Genomic DNA, 15,821 nt, shown 5'->3' with positions numbered 1-15,821 from the left:
CTTGACTTTTATATGGTGTAAACTATGCAGAATTTTATAGAAAGTCTGTTATCCATAGCTGTACCAAATAATTTAAAATTCTTAACTTGCTTTATCTACTCATATTTTGTGATCATTCAGCTAACACAATTTATATGTGTAAGTTTGAGATTGCAATATTAAAAATGAATGTGACAGCGCAGCATGTACCCATCTTGTAAATAGATTGGACAGTGGGATCTCCTGATTAATAATGGACAGTCAGTGATATACAAAAATATTCCCAGATGCAAATATCTGCATTTGTTCAAAGCATTAAAATGCATTGGTTTTAATTAATGCCTTCACATTCATGCCTCCTTCATTTATGCATTTTGCTGTTTAGTCATCTTTTCTGGCGTTTTGGGCCCTCAGTCTACCATCTGTCCTCTGATTTCTGGTGTTTTTCTGTCCATCTTCCATAATTTTTTGCCCTTTTGCTTTTTTCTTTCTTTCATACGTGGCACCTCTTTCTGTTAAAATTGCAATAATTTTCATGTTCATTTTTTACCTCAGAGTTCACTTTAAATGTTAAATGCACAAAGACAAGCAGTTCATAAATAATATTTTTCTTCCACATTCTCCATCCTTGTCTCTTTCCTTTCTTGTGATCAGCCCTTGTCCACATTCCTCTGAATCCACTGAACTCACTCATGAATACTCACACACACGCCCACACGCACTCACACACTTTCTAAATGTTGAATTAATTCCTTCATTGTCCTTGCTCACTGCTGGTGGTCCTTTATCTCTGGGGTTTGTGGAAAGGTGACTTGATGGCTTCCCGTCATTAAAACCTCATCATCTAAGATGACACAGTCTACTGTTATTGACTTTCACGTTTTCCCCAGAAGGCTTGCACCCATAAAATCCCATTGGCAGATGACTGTTCATCTGTGATTTCATTAAAAGTCTCTTACATACATAAGTACATCTGAATACAGACAGAATTCTGTTATACAGTCTGAATTATGCATTTCCCTGCATGAGATATCTGAGTGCACATAGGGATTTTAATGCATATTCTTTATATTCATTGGAAAGAGGAAGCACATTACTGTGTAATGGGTTTCCTGAAAAGCATTAAGACAGAGGGACATAGCAAACATGAAGACTTTAGAGGAAATCATGGACATATCTGATTGGATAATTTCAACAGAAGTCAAGTCGTTTTGTCCACTTCTGAGCAGAGGCATTTCTAAAGGTCACATCACTAATCTTCCGGCTTCTTTGGCTGGTCATTAATCATTTGGTCTTACGTCTGTCATCATATGGGGCTAATGAAATCTATATAGATCCTTTTTCCTCTGTTGGTTTGGCAGCTTGCCTAATTTCTGAAATAAAAAGACAGAAAAAAACACTCATTAAGCTTTTATTGCTCTCAGAGGATTCATGTGTGACCTGCGACCGTGTTGTACTGAAGTTTTTCACTTGTCATTTGGTTGAATGGTTTGCCCCACACATGTTGGTGGTATATGGGAATTTTTAAGTATACTGTGAATCATTGAAGGTCATAAAAGCTTTAAGAGAGTCCAATGTTGTTGCTATTTTCAACTTGTTCAATAAAATCTTATTTTAAAAACATAAATCTTGTACTGCAGTAAAATTTTTTTAAATAATTAAATGTTCCCAGCACACAGCAGAAGAATGCATAACTAATTTAACAAATTAACAATGAGCTATGTTTCTTTTTTACATTTTCCAGCTGATAAGTCACAGTTTAACATAGTGGTAGTTTCAGATAAATGAAAATAAAATTCCTTCCATAAAGACCATAAAATATTTTGCTTTAGGTATGGGAATGTATTTCATAGTAGTTCTGGTTTAATTTCTTTAAAGATCTCTAGATGGTTAAACATCAGATATCTCAATGAAGTTCTTCAACAATAATCATCTAGCTTAAATCAATAAAACAAATTTATGCAGATTAAAGACATGAAACTTACATTTAATGTATGGTGTTGCACATAAAGTTGGAATAAAAATATCTTATACCTCATGAAATGAGGTTAATCAGCAACATGAAATGTTAATGTGCACATAGTCTGAAAATATATCTTCCAAAAATATTACAGTGTAAAATGAACCATAATAACAAATAGAATATGTCTTAGAAATCTTTTTTCAACTTTGTAGGTGTACTTCTGGGGCTATTCTTAACATATTGATCTATCCTTGCATCCATTCATCATTATCTTCATCGTAGCTGATATCAACTACATGGAGGTAACAGTTCATGGACAGAAAAACATGCAACAAACATCACTCTCTACACACACACACACTCATTCTTGGGGTTCCCAAGGTGTTCCCAGGACAGAAAGTATATATAGTCTCTCCTGTGAGTTATCGGTCTGCCCCTGGTTTTCTCTCATTGGTACAGAAAAAATCAACATAGGGAGGCACCTGGGAAAAATCCCCATTAGATGACAAAACCACCTTGGCTTAAACCTCTGTAATGTCGAAACGAAACCCATTCGTGAGGGTTGGAACATAGACAGACAGTAAATCTAGCCATCTTCCACTTCATCCTACCTACAGTTGTGAAAAAGACACCTAAATACTTGATATCCTCAGCCCTAGGCAAAGACTAACCCATGAGGTGAACTGCTCACCTAACAGCATGAGGTGAGCAGTTCACATTATTTTGGTTGTAAAACAAGTTTGCAGACTTGTGAACTGCTCCAGTGCAGGTGGAAGGCCATGGTTTGAAGATGGCAAAAGAACTACATCATCTTCAAAATGCCAAATGCAAAAAAAAAGAAATAAAAAGATATTTAAGTTCCAAAACCACACACCCTCCCATACGCCAAAGACATGTAAAATGAATTAGAATTTATTATATTAGCAATTTTTCTGGAGCTAGTCTTAAAAAATGCATTCACACTTCATAAGTGAACAACTATTCTACATGTAATCTCTGGACTATATTTATATTCCATTCATCTTCTATAGAAACTGTTAATTCATTGGTGTAATGAAAACCAATTTTTTAATTTGACTACACATATGCCATGCTGCCCAGAAAGGCTTTCATAAATTTCATTTGATCTGCTTCTCTCTATTCACACGGACACCTTTTGTAAGTCAGTTGTTTTTGTGACTTAATGTTTTTCTTTTATTATGGAGATTTAAAAGCTCCTTTTATTATTCACACACAGTTCTTCTTTGTGAAGGGGACAAATCAAAAAGCTTTGACTCAAGCTGCTCTAAGAAAGCCAGTGGCTTTGCTTTGTTAAGCTACAGTAGAACACAGAAGTGTGAGTCATCGTTCATCCATAAACAATAATTCAGTAAAATCAAAGCAACTAATGTTTGAGTTTGTAAACAGGGTTCTTTAAGAAGTCAAGAAACAGTAATGGAAATTGCTGCCTGTATGTTTATTGGATGATTGAGAAGCTGTTGTTTTGCCTTCACTTCTTTCTTTTCAGTTTTAAAAATATGAATATTTTTGTGCTTCATATCTCTGTTGCTCATTCTTTGTTATTGAATAGTACAGAAATAAACAAATGTGTTTATTTAGGATTGTGGCTAATGTAGCAATGGTTCTGTTGCTTTGACAGATTCAGACAACTTTAGTGTTGCGATTAAACAGCCTACTTGTTTAAAATCACATTGGCACCAACCAGGTTTTACCAGCTGTTTTGACCCATTCAACTTTTTTTCTCCTCAAGATTTACAACATAAAATCTTGTTTGCATAAATTTATTTTAGAAATTGCATTGAGCAAACATTGACCATAGAAGATTTCGATGGAGTTCATTTATATTATGTAGCTCCAGCTAACAACCATCCATTATCATCCATCGAAATGCACTTTACAAGAAAAACATATCCAGTTTTGGAGACTATTTAGATGTATCCAAACCACAGCTTTACAAGATTATCCTCATTTATGCATTAAAGCCTTCTGTACTGCATTTAATAAATGTGAAAGTTGTTGTAGGTTTAATAAACAGGGGTAAAAAAAAAAAGCATTTCACTTTTTGATTTGGAGATCACTGATCAATTTTTAAAAAATTCATCACTGATCAATAGTGCATCATACTCTTTAATCAGTTAATAATATTTCTTGTCAAAGTGTAGCATCACCAAGTGATACAAGATGTGACACTGATTTTGTAAGCCTCTCTATTCTTATTTGTGTGTTACTGTGACAACTGGTCAATATATGGAACTGATTTAAAATGATGATCTATTTCATCTTTGTAGAGTAACTTGTATTTCCTAAGGGAACAAACTGCCTGTTTGTAAGCATAATCAAATTTTTTCTCTTAGTTGTTTAAATACGTCCAGTCAAATCAATGTTTATTTAATCACTACTCTGACCACAACATCTTATACAGCTGGAGAAAGTGTGAAAAAAACATGTTCTTGAAATTCATCTTCTCCAGCTCTCTGGGTGATGCCATAAAGTCACAACCTGATTTATTCTACTTCCTTTAGACATATCTAAGAATTATGCCTCATTTTAAGAAATCCCTAGAGGTACTTATTCATATTCTCCATATGATTGGGCCATCAATACTGGGGGTAAGTGAAGGTCATTCTGACAGTTTAATGGATTGGCAGGCCTGCCTTTCTTACTGCTGCTCTCTAAAGCTGATTTCCTCAACATCTCCGGTCACATTGTATCAAGACAGATGGTCAGTTTAAAAGACAGCAAATACAATCAGAGAGGCATCAGTCAGAATGCGGCCACCTTTTTTTTCAGGTGGCTGTTGATTATGCAAACTAGCTTTTATTGACCACAGAGCCCTTCTTCTTGAAAGATATGTGTCCAAGGGTGGGGAACAAGGAAGTGATGCAAAAATTACTCTCGTCATTCAAGTTGTTGACAGATGCCCAGTGTGACCTGCATGGCATAGCATGTAAATAGATTATAAAAGCTGGGACTGGGCTGGCAGCATATCACATCTCCACTTGACAAATCTTTTGTTTTTCTTTTTTTTTTTTTTTACACTGTCTAAGGCATTAGCTCTAAAAAGTAAAATGTGTTTTACAAAGGTTGCTAGTTCTTTTAAGTACTGGAAACATCTACTAACTAATTCATAGCCTGAAAAACAAAACACCACATCTCTGGGCTGTAATTTCTGTACTATTAGATTAATATTTTATATTTTTCCACAGCCATCTTTGATATTAATGAACTTTCAGTGGGTGCCTACGCTGCTTGCCTGCTAAGATGACATATCTGCCTGCCCACCTGTTATGAATATTTATAACATGTGAGTGGGCAAAGGTTAAAGAAATACATTTTGCTGTTGGCTCATGTTCTGCTCCTTGACTGGTACTCAAAGGAAAGTCGATGTCCATGGTATTGAAGTTGTCATTACCCTTTTTTTTCTAGTGTTTTGGTGATCTTTTTGTGCTTCCTTTTTTGCTTTTTTGTGACTTATAGAGTTCTAGAGATTCTAATAATGTTAGTATGACTAAGTAGTTGAGAGGATAATTGTGATTGCTATTGTAATGGCTTTTTCATAGGATGCATGACCCTCACCTTTCCCAAACAAAAGTGATAAGTGGAGAAGTCAGACAGAATGAGAGAATAAGAAAGCCTTATTGACCTTGACCTGCAAACAAAGGTTGCAACAAATATTTTTTTGAGGTCTAGAAAAATAGCTTGTGACAAAATGTACTTCTGCGGTAAGTATTACCATACCTCACTTTTGTCAGTTTGTTTTTTTTTTTACCCTGTTTATCTTGTTGTTTAGGCTTTTTTCCCCCCCTTCAAACTCTACTCATGCTAAATACTGTCATAAGTTAAGAATAACTTTAACAAATGTCTGCGAAAAAATAACATATTTATGAAAAACCTTATTGGGTGAGAACAAAAATGCAGAGTCAAGAGAATCTGTCAAATCTGATCTCGCTAACAGCTCATTATAACTGTCTGTTATAAGTTCCTGTCTGTACATAGATGTTACTACAGCAGGTTGTCACTACTTGTGACTGCTTCCTGACAAAGACAAGAAAGGATTGATTGAACTATAGGTGTGAAGTTGTGGATTGTTATGGAATAAGGATTTAATAGAACTCAGCACAGATGTTCTTGCCATTTGGCTTTTGTTAAGACAAGACGGCTGTATTTGATGTTAAAGAGGACAGCCTTGATCTTGATAAGTTCTGGGTCAGGAAAGTAACACAAAGATTAGTTCCAAGCATTAGTCCCTACTGTTTTATGACAATGTGACAGTATGTCTTTGTGAGACCAGCTGACCAATCTTCTGATAACGATATTTATGTAATCTAAAGGAAAGGATCAGTAAGGATCAAATTTTTTAATTTTCTATTACAGTACATGGGATTATGATTATGTTTTTGGCTTGTATAAAAGTGAATGTATGAGTACAGAGTCTTACAAAAGTACTCATACCCTCTGAACTTTTTTATCCTGCTTTTTCGACTAGATCTTGGTTTTGCCAAGCATGTCATATTAGCAAAAACGTGGAAAAAAAGAGTAATTACTTTAACTAGTATTATTATCATCATTCTAAACTTTTTTTTTTTTTTAGATTTAAGTGAATTTGCTAATTTAAAACCACGGGATGTTTCACACCCAGAGCAGATCTGTAACTCTTTCTTTGGACAGCAGAATGGCACAGCAGGGCAGTACTTTTCTTTTTTTTTAACTTTCTAAACATTTTGTCTTCCTTTTTGGCTTCTCTTCTCCTTTAATCAGCAGCTGTCCATTCACTGTAAGCCTTTGAAGATGTAAGTTATAAATCAACTAATCAATGGTACCAAAGCTGGTCCCTGAACAATATTGGAGGAAAATAGCCTGGATAGTCCTCATTGATTTGGCTTTACAAATTGGTTTTTTTCTCGAGTACGACTGACCTTGAAAGACAAGAAGGTTTTTATTTGTCGCTGGACACAAAACTGTTATTCTGCTTCTTTTTTATTCTTTTTTGCTCACGTACGTTTATGGCACCTTTGAGGTTTATACAGTGTATTTTTATCATTGTAACTTCCACCCATGACCTTTTATTCCTTTTGTCACTCAGAAAGTAGAAGAGATTAAGCTTATTTCTTGCTACCTCATAATGAAGTAACATTAAGCACATCCGTTATCCTGGGGGCGAGTTCCCTTTAAATCAGGTCGGCAAAAGGAAGTTCCTGGCACTGATATCTCATCGGGGACAAGACGATGAAAAGATCGAAAGTGTTAAAAAAGAACCTATTTTAATTAAAGCTGCAGATTTACTTGCCTATCTGGATTTAAAGCCAGGGCTGGGACCAGTGGGAGCCAAAGTGTTGGTTGTAAAAATAAGTCATGCCAGATAGGGGTAGAAAAGTGCCTCATGAGAGACAGCCAGGGCAATTAAGGTGGACACTCTGTGACTGTTCTGTAATTAGGATAAATAGCAACAAAAAGTGCAGTTGAGAAAATACACATTGCTACCGTGATAGCTTCATCATGTCAACTCATATATTTAATTAGGTCACTGTTAGTTTGTTCATGTTTTCAGAGATCAGAATGTTTGATATTTTTATATTTTGAAAACTTAGAACTCTTATAAATAGTTTAAGTTATGCTCTCCTGTACATGCTTATGTGATTGATCAGATTAACAGAGATAACTCGATCCTTCAGAGAGCTTTGACTTTTGCGGCATTTCCAAAATGTTACTGGTACAATTTAGATTTAACTGGATATTTCAATGATATCAAATTAAAGATATATAGTCAAAAACTCATAATCTCAGTTTATTCTTCCATATGCAGTCTCTGAAATTTCAGAAAATAAAATAAAGCATTAGGTATGGTTTGTCTTTTTTCTGTATAATGTACATGCAAGGACATGAACATGGGATAAAAGCTGGACAATGCTTTGCAGAGTTTTTGGCACCCATCAGACACACAGCATACATGTAAACAATACAACCGGAAGGATCTGCTGTGACAGATTTGAATGCTGATGAGAAGCCAAAGGAGGTCTATTCTCTGGTTGTAGATGCAAGCATGTCACTGTTCTTTCCATTTCCAGCCGCTGCAATGGTGTGAATATCAACATCTCATTCTTTATTCCCTTACATTTGTGATTGTTATTTTTGTTCTGTTGCTTGTTCTCTAACGCCGTCAGATTCCTTCAGGTAACCAGAGAAGGGAAATGATGGCGCACTCACATTTTTTCCAGTCAGCTGAGAAAAGAGTACAATGACTTAATTAATTTCCTTGAGTTTTATTCTACACTTAATCATACTGACCATGACTATATGTTTTCCTCTTATCATAATTCAACCCCAGTTAAAGTTTAATCATATTTCAGCTTCTTACACTTCTGTGTATATTTAGTTTGTGGTTTGCTTACTCTGATTATGTCACAAGATGGCGCTGCCGTTAGACCCAGTTACTAAAGACAAAAAAACTACGATACTCTGCATTTATAGTATTCTGTGAGAAATATTTATTATTAAAAGCTTTTGTGTACACAGTATGAAAGCACAGTAGTTTGTTTTTCTTAAGTCATGTGAGTAGTTTTATTGTGTCAGTGACACTTTAAGGCTTCTCCACTACTGCAACTCCCATGGTGCATTTTATCTGCAGTGTCCAGGACTCACTGGACTATGGCTGCTTAGTTTGCTGCAGATAAAATACACATAATGACCACAATACAGTATTAGGTGCAACTGTTAAATTGCTTGTAAACACAATAAAAAATTGACAAATGTTATTGCTACCTCTTAATTCAGTTAGGCACCTATACTAGCGGCAGAATATTAGAAACTCTTGTGGTTAGTTGTCAATATCCTGTTGACTACCATGTGTGTATTACCTGCTAAAGGAAAGCATTCGACCTAGATGCCAAAACTGCAAAATAGCAGTAGGAAAGTGAGCTTGAAACCTATGTTCATCTGGGAAGCAATAAGTTCATCATCGATGAGATCTAATATTACAAGATGGGGGGTCATAACCTTGTGGTAGATTTCTTTTATGCTCAAACATCAACCACCGTACCCAATTCCCTCATGGCCTTCCTCTCACCGATGGTATAATCTGTTGTGACAGAAAATGTGACTGAATGTAGGGAGTGTTTGCACTGTCAGATCCTTTACACTGCCTGTGTAAAGGAATTTATAATTTATGATCACCATCTGTAAGTTCCAGCATTTGTCTTTGTCTCCCCTAAAGCTCTGGTGGGCACTCTACAGTTTTTGAACTCAACTGAAAAAAATGAGGGCACTTAGTTTGATAAATTTCAGAGAACAGTTATATAAACACCAGTGCATGCACACATGGCAAAAGTAAAGTGAATTTTCTAGTTACAGCTGCACAGAACCCCTTTGCAAATCAAACAAGGACCTAGTCAGTGAATATTATCTCCTCTGGCTCTTATTTTTGATAACTTCTGTGGCTTTGTACCACTGATTCCCTGAGCTAGGTTGTTTTCCATTTCTCATATTTTAGCTTACAAAATGGACTGCCTCTGTCAACTGCAGAAATGCGTCATTCACTGAGACGCCTTTATGCTGCAGCAATTGCATCGTTTTCAAAAAGCAATTGGAGTCTGCCTTTCCTGATTTTTTTAGTTATTGTAATAAATCTTCAGTTATTGGACATCCAATGACTGAAGATTGTTACAGGTGCCTTTGTATCATATGGACACCTATTGACTATAAAAATGTCAGTACTTATATTTTCAAAACCCAGAAATACAGTACTGCAAAACAGTATTTGCCCCTTACTGTTTTGGATTTTTATGACTTTACTACTTCTTATCATCAGAAAAATTACCATGTAATTTCTTAAACTAGAAAGATATAGAAACCTCCTTTGCTATATTGGAACAAAGTCACTGCTTCTCTTGCTACAACAAGATTTAACTTTGATTCACAACAATTTTTAGTTCAATTTCATTTGCCAATCCAAGGCCTCATCACTCCCAAATTTACATACATGTAGTTAGAAATTTACTATGTAAATAGCCCCTGAATGACACCATGAAGTAGGCTACAAGTTTTCAAAGATTTCAAGATACACCACATCATTTTCTGATCTCAAGAATTTAAAATGGTTGATAAACTAACTAATTTGCATTTATTATTATTACTAAGGCTTTGGGACTCCAGCAAATCATAGTAAGAGCCATTATCCACAAACAAACAACACTAGAAAAGTTGTGAAATCTCCTACATCACAAAGGAATGTTGGAAAAAAAATCTAAAAAAGTAGTTAAGCCTCAGTTAAGCTCTATGTTCCTGATTGGTCAATAATGAATATGGCATTTGTTGCAGATTTTTAGGGTAAAACCCACCTCTCGCCAAGAAGAAGAATTGATAATTCCCAAGACTTCTGGGAAAGTATCCTCTCAACTGATGAGACTTTTTGGAAGGTGTGTGTAGATGGATTAACACTAAATCTCCTTGTTGTTTCTGATTATCTCTAAAAGAATGGCCGAAAGGGAAAGAGATCAATTCCACACCTTCTCTCTTATGGCTAGAAAATTCTGCCCCAGTGCTGTGATTGTTTCACAGCATTCTCTTTCTCTCTTAGAGGTTTATGTCTGCAACATCTAAGTGTTTTAAAGTGAAGGATTCACTCTAGAATCCTTCACATTTTCTACATTTTCTACATTCCTGTTGTACTCCAGAGCTCTGACTGTACCCTGGCATGATTCTATATATTCAACCAGAGGGTGATAATTCAGCATAGCTTTCAGTTTGTTTATACACATGTTGTGAAGGGTAAATCAGTGCATAAAGCTCTGAGCAATAGTAAATCATTGCTTAAGGGTCAGAGTAACAGGACAATGTAATTAGCATTATGTCAAGAGGCAATGAGAGGAGTGCTACAAATAACCCAGGCTAAATGGTTGATACTTCATCTCCAGCACTTAAAGCACACCTACACTTTCTGTTGCTGTCAAAAATCTTCATGTCTTTGTTTCACTCTAGAATCCTTCACATTTTCTAAATGCTAATTCACTTTTTTGCATTCCAAGTATCTGTGTTTGGAATGTTTACTAAGAAGAGTTATTTCAGCAATCTGTATTAAATATTGGATTTTATTATATAAATTTGTGTGTGTGTTATCCAATTGTGCCAAACTGATTGAAAAAGAAAAATAAAAAACGGAGTGTTTAAATAATATGAAATCTTCCTTCTTTTTTTCTTGTCAGCAAAAACCCAGGGACCAACACTTCTCAACTTTATCTTTTACACCCAAGGTGAGCTTACAAGCTGTCTCATATGTTTATACATACGCATGTGTTTGTAGATTTTTGTCATTCCCGCGTAAAAGAGCATAATGAAATTCTTAACTATGTATTAGTTAATTAATAGCAGGAATAACAAACTCAAGAAAAACAATAAAAACATTAGGACATTTTTCTTAAGGATGGCCTTAAGAAAGATGTCATTGAACAGGTTAGGATAGGATTATGGATTATGGATATATGGAAAACATATTCATTACATTTTTTGCACAAAATCATTCTTGGATAATGAGATTTTAGTCTGGTTAGTTCTACCTATTTTGAGCTTCTTTTAGAAGGAGCTGTTTTAGGGCCTCTTGTCACTTTCAATCCACATAAGCTGCTGCTGTCCAGACAAAGCACTTATCTTTTCTAGCAGCCATTGTACAGGGCTTGTAGCGGTAAAACCAGCTGACCAAATGAGCTCAATCTCCACTTGGGTAGCTAGGTGACAAGCCGTTCCTGTTAGATGTGACTTAACAGTCGGGAGGTTTATGAAACGGCCCATTTTCTGGACGCCAAAAAAAATTAACTTTTTGCCTAGATACGTTATCTTTTGGTTTCCTATACAAAGGTCTCAAAAATTATGTATGAGTTCTGCATTTATGCTGAAAGAAAAAATCAAGAAACTCATCAGTGTTCATAAATGTTTGAGAGAAATCATTTGAGGCCTTGTTTTTTTTTGTTCATAGGTGATTGTTATTGTTGACTACCAAATAATGTTTACTAACATGTATAGTCTATATTTAAATAGCGACGTGTGTTTTCCTTTTCCATAAATTTATGCTCAGTGATGGAGGGTTTTCATACTTGTACTGAGATATTATGAACACTCCCAGATGGCATTAATAAAGCTCATCATTGTTTCATTGTGGTACATGATTGTTGATGGGGTTTATCATATTTTTATCATCAAACTGCATGTGCTACAAGAAAGAGAAATGGGTAGGTTTAGGGATTTGAGTGACTTTGACGCGAGTAAAATTTCAATGGCTAGAGAGGATCTCAAAATCCACAGCTCCTAAGGTATACTCTCTGTCTACATTGGTCATTATCTACTTTAACATGATCCAACACATGAACAGTAGCAAATTGGCGACAGGGTAACACGCCCAAGGCTCTTTGATGCATGTGGGGTGTAAGGCTAGCCTGTGGGCCTTGATCTGACATAAAGCAGCTCTAGCTTAAGCTGCTAAAGGAATGATTCCTGGTTCTAAGAAAATGGTTCAGTGTAGTGCAATGTGACGCTTTGAGAATATTTTACTGGGTAATCATGTGTCCTGCGTCAGAAGTGGATGTTACTTTGACACATGCTGCCAACTTAAGCATTGTTGCAGACCCTGTTTAAGGCATTAATACAAATTAAATTACCTAATTGATGTGGTCTCATTCAGTAGGATAAGTGTGACCTGCAACAAAGCAGAAAATAGAAATGGAAATAGAGTTGTGTAATAAATCCAGACTTAATTTAATAAGCTTTGTGTTACATTCTCCTGACTTCCCTAATTAAATTATGGTCTTTATTTTTGTAGAGGCATGAGAAATTCAAATAGGAAAAACGGTCTGAGAAATAGTGGGCAATGTAAGAAATTTTTAAGAATTGCATTGTTGCAGTTCTTCTCCCAAATTAAAGTTTCACTTAAGGTTCCTGCATAGCTTCATTCAGCTTTGGGTTTCTGTTTAAATTTTCATCTTGTGCTACTGTTTTTGTCCCTTTGTCCCTCTATACCCCCCTTTAGCCACACTGGCAGTGAATCACATATTTAATAAGCAGCAGTTACATTCACAGTGTCCCATATGTCTTACTAATTTACAACACCATAGGTCTGCATTAGGTTAACTGTATAGCTGACCCCAGTGAGGTTATATTTTAACTTTCAACATTTGCTGCAGTGTACATAATTGAATTATGGGATCCTTTCATGATTTTTATACAGCTTAGTTTTCACTTGTCCTGAGCGCTGCTTTCCAGTTTTCATCAAGCAATTTTTTTCACACAGCATTAGTAATGTGATACTTCTCTATTCTTTCTTTTAAAGTCATTTGAAATGTACAGCTCCCTACTTAGCAGCGAAGATGGCCTGGGGCAGAAGAGCCTTTTGAATTTCAAGGAATTGTCAAATAGAATATAGCTGATGACTTTGTACTGTTCAATTATTCGTTTTTCACAGTCTTATCTTGGCATTGATTCTAACCATCATGTAGTGGTAAGTATAAATGCTTGAACAAATAGGAACTGGACATCCTGTTGTACCAGTGAATCCACTTGCCTTCTGCACAATCTCTAAGAATGCTGAATTTAGCTGTAAACACAATAACAGCTAAATAGTTAAATCAACATATAACAGCAAAACAAATACACAAGCAAAAAAATCAAGTTACTGGATGGGAAATTAAAGGTTTCTGTTTTCCAGAATTGTGTCTCCATTTAATAGCACATTCAGATATCTTTTGTTGGGACTGTTACTCTTGCCATTTGGAGTGCTTATTGGTTTTATTAAAGCATAATTCAATCAATTTTGAAATATTATTGAATTCAAATATTGTGTTCTGTCTACTGGTACAAAGGGAAGTAGTTTATTAAGGTAACCAGCTTGATCTAAGGTAGCTAGCTTAATAACAGCTGGGTTTTCCTTTTAAGAAAGTATTTGTTTTGGTTAGTATCAAGTAATGGATGTTTAGCCAAAATGAATTTGCTGGATTTTGTAACATAATATTTATTGTCTGCTTTATTATTATTGCAGTAAATACAACAAAAAATTGCAATTAAAATTTAAACCCACCTCCTTGTTTTCTGACAAGTGTGCTACTTCAGACGTTTGTTGTTCGCCAAACTCACATTAGCCTCAGCAGAGTTTGGGCTGTGCGTGGTTGTAATTTGGGAGGATGTTCTGGTGGAGTGATACTGTATGTCCTCAGCACTTTTTTTAAAAGGCTCCCCTGCACATTTTTACTGTCCAAAAGCATCCATCCATTATTCTACACATTAATCCCTAGTGGAGTTATGAGAGCCGGGATTTGAACCCAAGAACTTCTTGCTGCAAGGCAACAATGCCACACTATCTTAAATAGATTATAGTCCCAATGAAAAATAGCCTGTCAAGCTGAAGTCTGTACACTGCCCGCATGCTCATTAATCGGCTCTGCTGTCTCTTATGAACATTTGATGTGACATCTGCCACTTCAACTGGTTGTCAACAGTGCCTGAACTTATGCCAACACTGATGTGCAACTTATGAACATTTTTTTTTTCTAGTTAGTTGTTTTCATTTACCTGTAAGTTGTTAACATCCTGGGCATTTATTCTGCTTGAGTCATGTCAGCCAGATGGATTTTGATATCAAAGATTTCATTTACATGAACATTTGAAGGTGTGTTCATGTGAGTGTGGTAAATAGTTGTACTGCACCCCAGTACTCAAGCTAGAGACTGTAATTGCTAGCATCCACACCATTGTTCTTAGCAACTAGTTTTGTTGATGTTGAGAGGTGCTTAGTGAGATTCAAATAGCAATGTGTTCCAGGGCAAAAATTACATTTTACATATAGATGGCTGCCATTTGTGTCTTTTGGAGAAGAATAATGTCCGTACTTTCACAAATGTGACCACTGTATTATCTGGGCTCTCCATAACTTTGTCTGCCTTTTCAATTACTTCAAAGTCAAGTTTATTTGTATAGCCTATTTTAGCAACAAGGCAGTTTAAAGTGCTTTACATAATAAAAACACAAAACAGTAACCTATGGTGAAACAAGCAATAAACATTGTCAACAAAATTATCAAGATTAATCATCAAATATATAATATATTAATATATGTACCAGTTATTATTCACCAAAGCAATTCTGAATAGGTGGGACTTTAGCCTTGATTGAAGGAACTCTGTGCATCAAAGGTTTTTCAGTTTTATTTAGGTTTGTTCCAAATTAGAGGAGCGATTAAAAAAAAACCCCGCTTCTCCACATTTGGTTCTGGTTCTGGGAATGCAGCATAGACTAGAACCAGAAGAACTGAGTGGTCTGAAAGTCTGTTTTCTGAGCTACAGTGAGACAGAGTAAGGACTTTAGAACTGGAGCGTGATTATGCTGTGCAGGTGTTTGTGTGTGAACATGTGTCTGTCTGTATTTGGGTGTCAATGACCACTTTACTTTTCCTAAGCATTTATATTATTGTTTTTGTGCCCCCATCTTCGTGTCAGAAGAAAACAGCTTTAACCTTCAGTGTGCTGAATTATTGTAACGTGCCTGCACTGTATTTTATTGTCGGTAAAGATAATACAATAATGACGGAAGAGTATTTCTTTAGATCACCTATTACTGAAACGCCATTAGTAATACAGTTAATTTAAACACCATAATTCCCATCATTGCACAGTTCACAATTAACCAGAACATATTTTGGTTACCAAGGTGACAAGCATATGCGATGGTATCTGACATCTAGCATCAGTGATAAAAATGGGCCCTATCAGAGGGGTATTTATTGAAAAATGTAAGTACTTTTTCCACAACATAAAAAAAAATCTTATCAAAATATACACGAAATCATCAAAAAGAGCAGACAGCTACTTGAAAGCCCAATTTTATTGTAGACTTTTGTGAACAAGGA

General features: G+C 35.6%; 1 protein-coding gene across 6 annotated transcripts in view; it reads left to right on the top strand.

The window, feature by feature from the left end:
• tnr (tenascin R (restrictin, janusin)) overlaps nucleotides 1-15,821 on the top strand; it is a 167,287-nt gene that overhangs the window by 40,783 nt on the left and 110,683 nt on the right. For 4 of the 6 annotated variants that reach the window (XM_028021449.1, XM_028021452.1, XM_028021453.1 and 1 more), the window contains exon 2: nucleotides 11,140-11,187. The exons of the other annotated variants lie outside the window; for them this stretch is intronic. The gene's annotated coding sequence lies outside the window, so the exon portion shown is untranslated. The remainder of the gene's footprint in view (nucleotides 1-11,139; nucleotides 11,188-15,821) is intronic. 6 annotated transcript variants of the gene reach the window in all.

This window comes from Xiphophorus couchianus, chromosome 6 (genome assembly GCF_001444195.1).
Source record: "Xiphophorus couchianus chromosome 6, X_couchianus-1.0, whole genome shotgun sequence".
Lineage (NCBI taxonomy): Eukaryota > Metazoa > Chordata > Actinopteri > Cyprinodontiformes > Poeciliidae > Xiphophorus > Xiphophorus couchianus.
Note: the sequence above shows the minus strand (reverse complement) of the source record. Positions and strands in the feature narration are given on the sequence as shown.